Genomic DNA, 11,326 nt, shown 5'->3' on the forward strand with positions numbered 1-11,326 from the left:
AACCCCTCAAGGAAGAAAGCAAAGCATGGGCATCATCGGCGCCGCTCCAAGCCCCACCACAGCAATACCGGCATGGGAGACGAAAACAACCCGGATGGTGCCGAAGACGAATACAACCCAGATCAGCCTGCCTTCGAGCAGGCCGAATAGGAAGACGGGCAGGTCAGCCTAGACGAATAGGCGACGGACTAATACCCGAAGGAGGACAACTACATGCCCCCCTCCGAAGACAAGATAAGGCTCGCGCGACGATGAATTCGGCGTGCCTGAGGATCCCGTAGAGCAGGAGCGCTTCAAGCGCCGGCTTATGGCCACTGCGAGGAGCCTGAAAAAGAAGCAGCAGCAGCTTCAAGCTGATCAAGATCTGATCACAGACAGATGGACTAAAGTCCTGGCAGCTGAGGAATATGGACTCGAGCGCCACACCAAAGGTTACCCAAAGCACAAGTTGCTACCTCAACTCGAGGAGGAGCCTGTACTACCAGCACAGGACGAGGCTGACCGGCCACCACGTGGCTGCGATAAAACGGCGTATCAGCCCGAATACCAACCCGTACCCCCATGCCAACACACTACGGCCCGGGGCAATAGGCAGGACCTGCGAGACATACTGGAAAACACGGCAGGACAGCCAAGATCGATCTACGGATCGCGGGGGCGCACCCCAACACGTGACAATGATCGTCATGCTGGATATACTATCAACAAGTGCGGCCGGACCGAACATAGCCAACCAGACTTATTCGAACTGCGTAGCCACATAGCCCGGCATAGAGGCGCCGCACACCCCCTCTGCTTCACTGGCGAAGTGATGGATCATGAATTCCTAGAAGGGTTTAAACCCTTAAACATCGAATCATACAATGGCACAACAGACCCCGTAGTATGGATCGAAGATTTCCTTCTCCACATTCACATGGCCCGCGGTGACGATCTACACGTCATCAAGTATCTTCCCCTTAAGCTCAAAGGACCGGCCCGACACTGGCTAAATAGCCTGCTGGCAAATTCCATCGGCAGTTGGGAAAACCTGGAGGATGCGTTCCTCGACAACTTCGAAGGCACATACGTGCGACCACCGGATGCTGATGACTTGAGTCACATTACCCAACAGCCCGGAGAGTCAGCCAGAAAACTCTGGACTCGGTTCCTAACTAAAAAGAACCAAATTGTCGACTACACGGACGCCGAAGCCTTGGCGGCCTTTCAGCATAATATCCGCGACGAGTGGCTCGCCCGACACCTCGGCCAGGAAAGGCCGAAGTCCATAGCGGCCCTCACGACACTCATGACCCGCTTTTGCATGGGCGAGGACAGATGGTTGGCCCGCAGTAGCACCACGCCAATAAACTCCAGCACTTCAGATATTCGCGACAATAATGGCAAGCCAGCACAACAGACATAAGCATCGGAACAATGGCGACAACACCGAAGACACGGCAGTCAATGCCGGATTCAGTGGCTCAAAATCCAGTCAGTGGAAAAAGCCATTCAAAAGAAACAATCATGGATCGTACAGTCTGGACCGCATACTTGATCGCTCGTGCCAAATTCATGGCACCCCTGATAAGCCAGCAAACCACACTAACAGAGATTGCTGGGTGTTCAAACAAGCCGGCAAAATAAATGCCGAGAACAAGGACAAGGGGCTGCACAGTGACAATGATGAGGAGCCCCGGCGTCCGAACACGGGGGGACAGAAGAAATTAATTTCCTCCCGAGGTGAAAATGGTCAATATGATCTATGCCACCTACATTCCCAAACGGGAACCAAAACGAGCACTAAGGGACGTCTATCCGATGGAGCCAGTCGCCCCAAAGTTCAACCCATGGTCAGCCTGCTTGATCACTTTTGATCATAGGGATCACCCTACCAGCATCCGTCACGGCGGTTCAGCCGCATTGGTCCTCGACCCAATCATCGACGGATTCCACCTTACGCGAGTCCTTATGGACGGTGGCAGTAGCCTGAACCTGCTTTATCAGGACATAGTGTGGAAAATGGGCATCGATCCCTCAAGAATCAAGCCCACCAAAACTACCTTCAAAGGTGTAATTCCAGGAGTAGAGGCCCGTTGTACGGGCTCAATAACACTGGAAGTGGTCTTCGGATCCCCGGATAACTTCTGAAGTGAGGAGTTAATCTTTGACATCGTCCCTTTTTGCAGTGGCTATCATGCACTGCTCGGACGAACCACATTCGCTCGATTCAATGCGGTACCACACTATGCATACCTCAAGCTCAAGATGCCAGGACCTCGCGGGGTTATAACAGTCAATGGAAACACAGACCACTCTCTCTGTACAAAGGAGCAGACTGCAGCCCTCGCGGCAGAAGTACAAAGCAGCCTTCTCCAGCAAACCACCAATCCGGTGACAACAACCCCGAACACCGTCAAGCGAGTCAGGAGCACCCTACAACAGGATCGCCAAGCACGCCAAGAGCGCGACTAGCAGTCCGGCCTCCACCCTAGTCCCATTCAAGCAGCATTTGTGCTACGCATACACAATTACGCACTCAAAATACCATGGGCATAGGCGGAGGTGCAATGATGATGCGGTCAACAGTGCGGTTCAGCCGCAACATACTTTAATAACCCCCTTTTCTCTTTCAGGACCCTACTTTCGGGCAGCCTCTTCAGAGAGCCGGATCATCGGACTTATCACAGGAGGGAAAACTAAGGAGGCAAAAGGCTTTACGCACAAAGGGAATACCCAGGTGGTATCTGTCAATGATCGTTATACCTGTTTTATATACGTACATGCGGCCTACCCTTGGATAGTACATGTCAAATAGTCCTACTTGCTTCTGCTCAACGCATTAATTGTACACATACGCCTGGACGTATTATTTATCAATGGGAGATAATATATAGCGTCAGCTTATTATTCCTATGTCCACATTTTCCCTAAAAATGTTTATTTAATATTGAACCCGTACACTTTGGTACGGTCAGTTTGCCAGGGGCTTCTCACGGTGCCCCTTAATACAACAAGATAAGTCCGAACACTTTCAACAGTGCGGCACCCCGAACTTATAACATTATATGCATCAACTCCGAATCATGTCTTGGGTCAATAGTTGGGTTTGCCCGGCTCCCTTGTTTTGGTACCTTACGTTCCGTTATATCGGCTAAGGTAGCGCAGGGAGAACTACTGCGATTGTGTCTCGGTTCTTCCGGACGAGCACCTCAGTAGAGAAAGCCGAAAGCTGACTGTCATGATGCGGCGAGAGCTGGTCGCTGTTCAAGAGGTCTTAAAATCCTTAAAGATTTTTTTCCGCTTTAGGCGAGGAGTCGGCCTCGTCCGATTTAGGCGTGTATAGTGCCCCAATTCGGCTTTCCGAATTCTAGGGGCTTCGCCGCAATTTAAAATTGTAGACTTCTATGGCTAAGTGAGAGTTATAAAGCCGCATAGTCCGATTGCCTTGTTCGTTGCGCCAAACACCTCCTTCAAGAACCAAAAATTTGGATAAAAGAGTGTTCTGGGTTTTCCTCGAACACCCCAGTACTAGCTACGTGGGGCCAGAAGCCGATGACTGGCCTACTTTCAGAATTTTATAAACAGCCGCACAGAAGGTAATATTTTAAATCAACAAAATGCTATATAGCGCAAACAAGTTCGTTTTCATATTACAAAGACGACATGAGTACATTCCCTCAAAGATTGTGTCCTTGGTACATTCATCGGCCACGAGACGAGCACCTTTCATCACGCCATCATAATATTTCACGGGGTAGCGATGTGCCTTGCCCTCCGGTGGTCCTTCCATCACCAGCTTCTCTGCATCCAGCTTGGCCCAATGCATCTTCGCACGGGCAAAGGCCCGGCGTGCACCCTCAATGCAAACGGATCGCTTGATAACTTCAAGCCGCGGACAGGCATTTACCATCCGCTTTATAAGGCCGAAGTAGCTGGCGGGCAGGGGCTCACCAGGCTACATCCGGACTATGAAATCCTTCATGGCCACTTCGGCCGCCCTGTGGAGTTCAACCAATTTCTTCAGTTGGTCACTCAGAGGCATTGGGTGTTCGGCTCCAGCATACTAGGACCAGAACAACTTCTCCATTGAGCTCCCCTCTTCGGCATGGTAGAACTCCGCGACATCCGATATGCTGCGTGGCAGATCTGAGAATGCCCCTGGAGAGCTCCGAATTCGGGTAAGTAAAAGAAATGTCTCCTCCACATCCTTGCTTTGCATAATGAATGCCTTACCCGTTGCTATCTTCTTAGCCGCCTGGATTTCCTGCTGGGCCTTTTGGGCTTCGGCCTTGGTGTCTTTCATGCTCAAAAGGGCCTTCGCAAGCTCAGACTCCTTCGTCTTGAAGTCACGCTCCAAGGACTCGAACTTCTTGCCGAGCTCCTGGAGCTCTTGCTGTACCTCGCCCACCCTAGCATCTTGCTTTTCACGCTCAATGCGCTCCATGGCCACCTTGTTTTCGGCCTCAGATAGCGCTTTCTTCAGGGCCGCCACTTTGGTCGTCGCCCCTATTACAAAATCATGACGCCCTTTTGTTAGCGTCACCAATTTTCCTATTCTTTGTGATATGTGAATGGGGTATCACTCACCTTTGTTCTCTTCGAGCTGCCTCTTCATGAGGCTGAGCTCCCCTTTGGCCTGCTCCAGATCCCGTTTGAGTCTGGTGACCTCTGCTGTGCGGGCAGCAGCGGCAAGCAGCATCGCCCGCTTATTCACATAGACACATGCTGTTAGACTCCTGCGGTTTAGAGTTGACCCTCCGTTTGGCTTTTCTTTCCGAACATCAAACAGAGTATCGTGGACTACTGTCTATGGGGTGATAATTCCCACACTTTTGATTACTTACCTCAAAGCCTGTTAGGAGGCTGGTACAAGCTTCGGTCAATCCGCTTTTGGCGGACCGAACCTTCTGAATCACCGCACTTATAACAGTACGGTGCTCTTCATCCATGGAAGCTCCGCGAAGCACTTCCAGCAGACTATACGACGCCTCTAGCGCAATGGAAGTCATCAGCACGGTCGGCTCGCCCTCCTTATCGAGGGGCTGCCTGCCCGAATCCGGAACATTTGGAGGTTCCGGTATAGTGTCCGGCTAGGAGCCCAACTTGCTACGGCTCTCGTCGGCATAATCTGTGGGGATCTTACGCCCCGTGTGCCTGGCGTTTGGAATTTCGCCTTGGGGCGTCTCCAGAGTCGCCTCCCCCTGCTCTGGGACCCTTTGGGACAACACCTCTGTGTCATTTGCAAGCCGAGGGGAAGTGGCTGTCGGGAGCGAGTTCATCGCCGAATTGCTCAAAGACCCATCTGAAGAGGATACCTCAGGATGGACCCTGGCCGGACTGCATATACGTGTCCCGCGTTATAACAAACTATAAAGCTAAGTGGCAATACAGTATTACGGGGTGCGGATACTTACGATCTCACCAGGGACTTGCCCCTGGGCAGCCACTCCTCCTTGTTGTAGGCGGCCGTGGTGGAGTGATCCGGAAGGGACGCCTTTCCCTTCTTTGGCGTCCTAGCCACCCCCTGTGGGGCGGCTTTCCTTTTCCTCTCCTCCCCAATGTGGGGAGGCGGAATTTCTTCGTGTTTCGCCCCGCCTCCGCAGGAGGAATCTGCCTCGTTGTCCTCGGACGATGAGTCTATGACGGCCTTGCGCTGGGGACCCTTGCTGGTCCCCAAGGTCGTCCTCTTAGACCTTTCAGCCTCCCCGGATGGGGCAGCCCTTTTCTTCTGCTCCTCCCCTTCGTGGGAGGAGCGTACCTCATCGTCTTCGGACGAGGCGTCCGATGTGACCTTACGCCGGAGACCCTTCCTGGTCCCCGTGGCCTTCTTTTCGGCCTTCTTTTCCGGCACCTTGTAAGGCGCCGGGACTAGCATCTCCATCAGGAGAGCGGTTGTCGGGTCTTCTGGCAGCGGAGGCGGACAGTCGATCCGCTCCGCCGTCACCACGTAATCCTCATTAAATACACACAATGACTTAAAATACTCCCATGAGTATGCTGGGAAAGGTACATCTGGTGATGGTCAGAAAACTCACCGGATGCGGGAGACGTGTGGCGTGAAGTCCGCGGTCCTCGGATGTGGGAGGAGGTATTTCAGAGGCCTTGAATAGCACCTTCCATGCGTCCTTGTGTGTCATGCTGTAAAGCTCCTGAAGCGTCTGGTGTTCGGCCGAAACGAATTCCCACAGATTAAATGCTCGTCTTTGGCACGGAAGGATTCGGCAGACGAGCATGACCTGGACAACGTTGACAAGCCTGATTTTCTTGTCCATCATATTTTTGATGCAGTTCTGAAGTCCGGTCAGCTCCGCAGGTTCACCCCAGGCCAGGCCCTTCTTTTCCCAGGAGGTGAGCCGCATGGGAATTCCGGATCGGAATTCGGGGGCCGCTGCCCAGTTGGTGTCGCGCGGCTCGGTGATATAGAACCACCCCGATTACCACCCTTTCATGGTCTCCGCAAAGGAGCCGTCAAGCCAGGTAGCATTGGGCATCCTGCCCACCATGGCGCCTCCGCACTCTACTTGCTGGCCGCTCACGATCTTCGGCTTCACACAGAAGATTCATAGCCACAAGCTAAAGTGGGGCTTGATGCGGAGGAAGGCCTCGCACACGACGATAAACTCCGAGATGTTGAGGACGAAATTTGGGGCTAGATCATGGAAGTCCAGCCCACAGTAAAGCATGAGCCCGCGGACAAAGGGATGAAGTGGAAATCCCAGTCCACAGATGAAGTGGGCAAGGAACACGACCCTCTCGTGCGGTCTTGGAGTCGGAATGATCTGCCCTGCGTCCGGCAACGGTGCGCGATATCTGCGGCCAAGTATCTAGCCGCCCGAAGCTTCGTAATATGCTCCTCCTTGACGGTGGAGGCTACCCACTTGCCTCCTGCTCCGTACATGTTTGGTTGTGCGGAGAAGGCGTGAACTAGAGCGCTGGAGCTCAAGGGTGCGAGAATGGATAAGCGAAGAAGGAAGACAGCGTGGGTAAAAATGGGGAATCCTTATCCCTTTATAGAGGCGACGAAAACGGTGCGCCTCCCCACTTGCCCGTTGAAAATCGCTCATTTCCCAAGCGCCATGATTGATGGCGCGGTTGGGTTACCCGTACCCGTATTGATGAGAATCCCGTGATAAGGGGACACGATCTCTGCTTCGACAAGACATGCCAAGGAAACCGCCTCGCAATATGTGTTGTGGCTGGTTGTGGGAAAACGGTTCGTTATCTAAAAATTGTCAGCGGATTATATTTGTGGAATATCGTTCTCTCTACGGTGGTATGTAAAAATCGCCTTGCAGAACCGGACACGATTTAACTGTTCGAGGTTTACTTTGGAGTATTCGGAGATGGAACCCGCCTTGCAATGCCGAAGACAATCTACGCGCCGAACTCATCGTCATTGAAGCTTGGTTCAGGGGCTACTGAGGGAGTCCTGGATTAGGGGGTATCCGAACAGCTGGACTATATACTTTGGCCGGACTGTTGGACCGTGAAGATACAAGACTCAAGACTTCGTCCCGTGTCCAGATGGGACTCTCCTTTGTGTGGAAGACAAGCTTGGCGATCCGGATATTAGATCTCTTTCTTTGTAACCGACTCTGTGTAAACCCTAGCCTCCTCCGGTGTCTATATAAACCGGAGGGTTTAGTCCGTAGAGGGACAATCATAATCATCATAGGCAAGCTTCTAGGGTTTAGCCTTTATGATCTCGTGGTAGATCAACTCTTGTAATACTCATATCATCAAGATCAATCAAGCAGGAAGTAGGGTTTTACCTCCATCGAGAGGGCCCGAACCTGGGTAAAACATACCCTTGCCTCCTGTTGCCATTAGCCTTAGACGCACAGATTGGGACCCCCTACCCGAGATCCGCCGGTTTTGACACCAACACCGACATTTACAATTACCAAGTTGAGCTGAGAAATCTCTTGTTGGAGTTCCAGAGGCAAAGACTCCATCATGGCATTTAAACTGGCAGGCTTGCGACTGAGGGCATCAGCAACCACGTTGGCTTTTCCTGGATGGTAATTTATTCCCAGATCATAGTCCTTGACCAACTCGAGCCATCTTCATTGTCGAAGGTTTAAGTCTGGTTGGGTAAATATATATTTGAGACTCTTGTGGTCGGTAAATATTTGACATCTTTTTCCATTGAGGTAATGTCTCCAAATCTTTAGAGAGTGCACCACAGCGGCCAGTTCCAAATCATGTGTAGGATAATGTCCTTCATGAGGTCATAGCTGGCGAGATGCGTAAGCTACCACCTTGCCGTCTTGCATGAGTACGCACCCAATACCCTTTCTGGATGCGTCACAATACACATCAAAACTGTTGTAAATGTCTGGGAGAGTAAGTTGATGTCAATATGGTTTTTAACTTGTTAAAGCTCTTCTTGCAATTCTCAGTCCATTCAAACTTCTTGTCTTTCTTGAGGAGTTCTGTCATCGGCTTGGCAATTTTGGAAAATCCTTCGATGAACCGACCGGAGTATCCGGCTAATCCAAGAAAACTCCGAATTTCGGATACCGTCGTGGGTGCTGCCCAATAAAGCACAACTTTTACTTTGCTGGGATCCACTGCAATGCCTTCTGCTGATAGAACATGTCCCAGAAATCCGACTTGTTTGAGCCAAAACTCACACTTGCTAAATTTTGCATAAAGCTGATGGTCATGGAGTCTCTGTAAGACTGCTCAGAGGTGTTCCTTGTGTTCTTCGTCACTTTTAGAGTATATGAGAATATCATCGATGAAAACCACCACAAACTTATCCAAGAATTCCATGAACACCTTATTCATCATATGCATGAAAAAGGCGGGGGCATTTGTGAGACCGAAAGACATAACCGTATATTCATAGAGACCGTAACGGGTAGTGAACGCGGTCTTAGGAATATCTTCCTTCTTGATCTTGAGTTGATTATATCTGGTCCTTAAATCAATCTTGGAAAATACTTTTGCCCCACTGAGCTGATCAAAAAAAATCATCAATCCTTGGTAGCGGGTGTCGGTGTCAATACCGGCGGATCTCGGGTAGGGGGTCCCGAACTGTGCGTCTAGGCGGATGGTAACAGGAGACAAGGGACACGATGTTTTTACCCAGGTTCGGGCCCTCTCGATGGAGGTAAAACCCTACTCCTGCTTGATTGATATTGATGATATGGGTAGTACAAGAGCGGATCTACCACGAGATCAAGGAGGCTAAACCCTAGAAGCTAGCCTATGGTATGATTGTTGTAATGGTTGTTATCCTACGGACTAAAACCCTCCGGTTTATATAGACACCGGAGAGGGCTAGGGTTACACAGAGTCGGTTACAATGGTAGGAGATCTACATATTCGTATCGCCAAGCTTGCCTTCCACGCCAAGGAAAGTCCCATCCGGACATGGGACGAAGTCTTCAATCTTGTATCTTCGTAGTCTTGGAGTCCGGCTGACGATGATAGTCCGGCTGTCCGGACACCCCCTAGTCCAGGACTCCCTCAGTAGCCCCCGAACTAGGCTTCAATGACGATAAGTCCAGCGTGTATGTAGTCTTCGGCGTTGCAAGGCGGGTTCTCCTTTAAGTTCCATGTACCTGCCGAACAGTGTCCGTCTTCCTTATCAATGTCGCGCTTCTTGGCTTCCACGCCCAATAATGGCCTTCTTCCACGCGTCGCACGAATGCGAAAAGCCAGGGTATCTTTTATGTTTTACCCCCTAACTGTGCAAATAATCTGCCTATAAGAGAGCCAAGAATCCAGATCCAAATCACACCATCTTCCTTCCGCGAGTACTCATCGGAGCGCTTCTGACCAAGAATCCATTCCATCATGGACCATCGACGCGGCTCCTCTTCTCGCGCTCCCAGCCCTCTGCCAGGAGATTGGAGGAGATGTTCTGTCCCGCACAACGAGCGGGTGACGCTCCAAGTGGAGGGATATCTCCCTCCGGCCTTCATGGTTCTGGTTCGAGCCGGGCTGGCCACCTACAAAGGTGGGAAGCAAGCGGAGGCTACCCCAAGTCCCAACAAAGGGGAGCGGGTATGCTTCGTCCCCTATCTGATAAGGGGGCTCGGATTTCCTATACATCCGTTCCTCCGTGGGCTCCTGGAGTTCTACGGACTCTAGCTCCATCACCTCACGCCCGCCTCTATCCTGCACATCGCGGGTTACGTAGCTCTTTGCGAGCTATTTCTGGGCGTCGAGCCCCATTTTGCGCTGTGGAAGAGGTTGTTCTGCCTTGTGCCCCGCTCTCACGAGGGGTCCATATATCAAGTGGGCGGTGCCGAAATATGGCGCATCGTCGGGACCGGATATCCATCCGAAACCCCTAAGAAGGCGTCCGGAGACTGGCCTTCAGAATGGTTTTACGTAGAAGGCGCTCCGCTGCCGGACCCTATTCGGATCGGCCTCCCGGAGTTCAGTAATGCTCCTTTGAAGAAACGCCTCAACTGGCGCCCATGGAGCCCCCAGCTGGAGGAAGACAAGAGCGGCCATTATTTGATGGGCCGGATAAGGTTACTGGCCCATTCCGGGTTGACCATGATTGGAGTCATGGCAACATGCATTATGCGGGGGGTGCAGCCGCTGCAATACAGGGGCCACCCTATGTGGGATTTCAACGGGGAGGACGATGCCACCCGTCATGGCCGCAAAGGGCCGGGATCGGCCGAAGACCTGGCGAAGATCCTGTCCGGCCTGTACAAGGGGGAGAAGGAGGATTTCCTCCAGATGAGCCCGTTGAATGGGTTCTCCATGAATAACCCTCGGCGTTGGGTAAGCGAACACTTTGTGTGCCCGACCCATGCTTTCAAAGTTTAAGTTTCTTATATTATGCTTTCGACGCAGGAGCTATGTCGGGTTGTGGAGGGCATGCTTAGTCCAGCTCCGCAACCCGAGGATCCAGAGAGATCCCAGGATCCGGCCTCCGAAGAGGACCCGGACATAAAGGTGGAGCTAATCGACGGGGTGTTCCACCAGCTCAGCATGGATAACGCTTTAGTCGCCATTACGGCTGACTACCCCGGACTATATCCGGCTTCCCAGGTGATTGTGACCGAAGTCCTGACACCATTATTTCTTCCTTGCTCATTTCTGACCACCGTATACGATGGTGCTTTGCAGGAGGCGCCTTCAAGGCGGGAAGCCGAGCCCGCGGTGGCTGACCAACAAGGGTCAGTCCGGCCCAGTAGGCGGAAGAGGAGCGTGGCGCGGATTGAAACGTCGCCCCAAAGGTATAGCTCACGGTTCGTTATTTAGAGCAACATTCCTAGGAAGCGTTTGAATGCTCCTGACTTTTGTAGGAGAAAAAGCGCCCGCCGGACTGCGGGCGTAGAGGTTGCCAACCCAACCTCTACCAGCCAGGCTC

Source organism: Triticum aestivum, chromosome 6B, assembly GCF_018294505.1.
Source record: "Triticum aestivum cultivar Chinese Spring chromosome 6B, IWGSC CS RefSeq v2.1, whole genome shotgun sequence".
In the NCBI taxonomy this organism is placed as follows: domain Eukaryota; kingdom Viridiplantae; phylum Streptophyta; class Magnoliopsida; order Poales; family Poaceae; genus Triticum; species Triticum aestivum.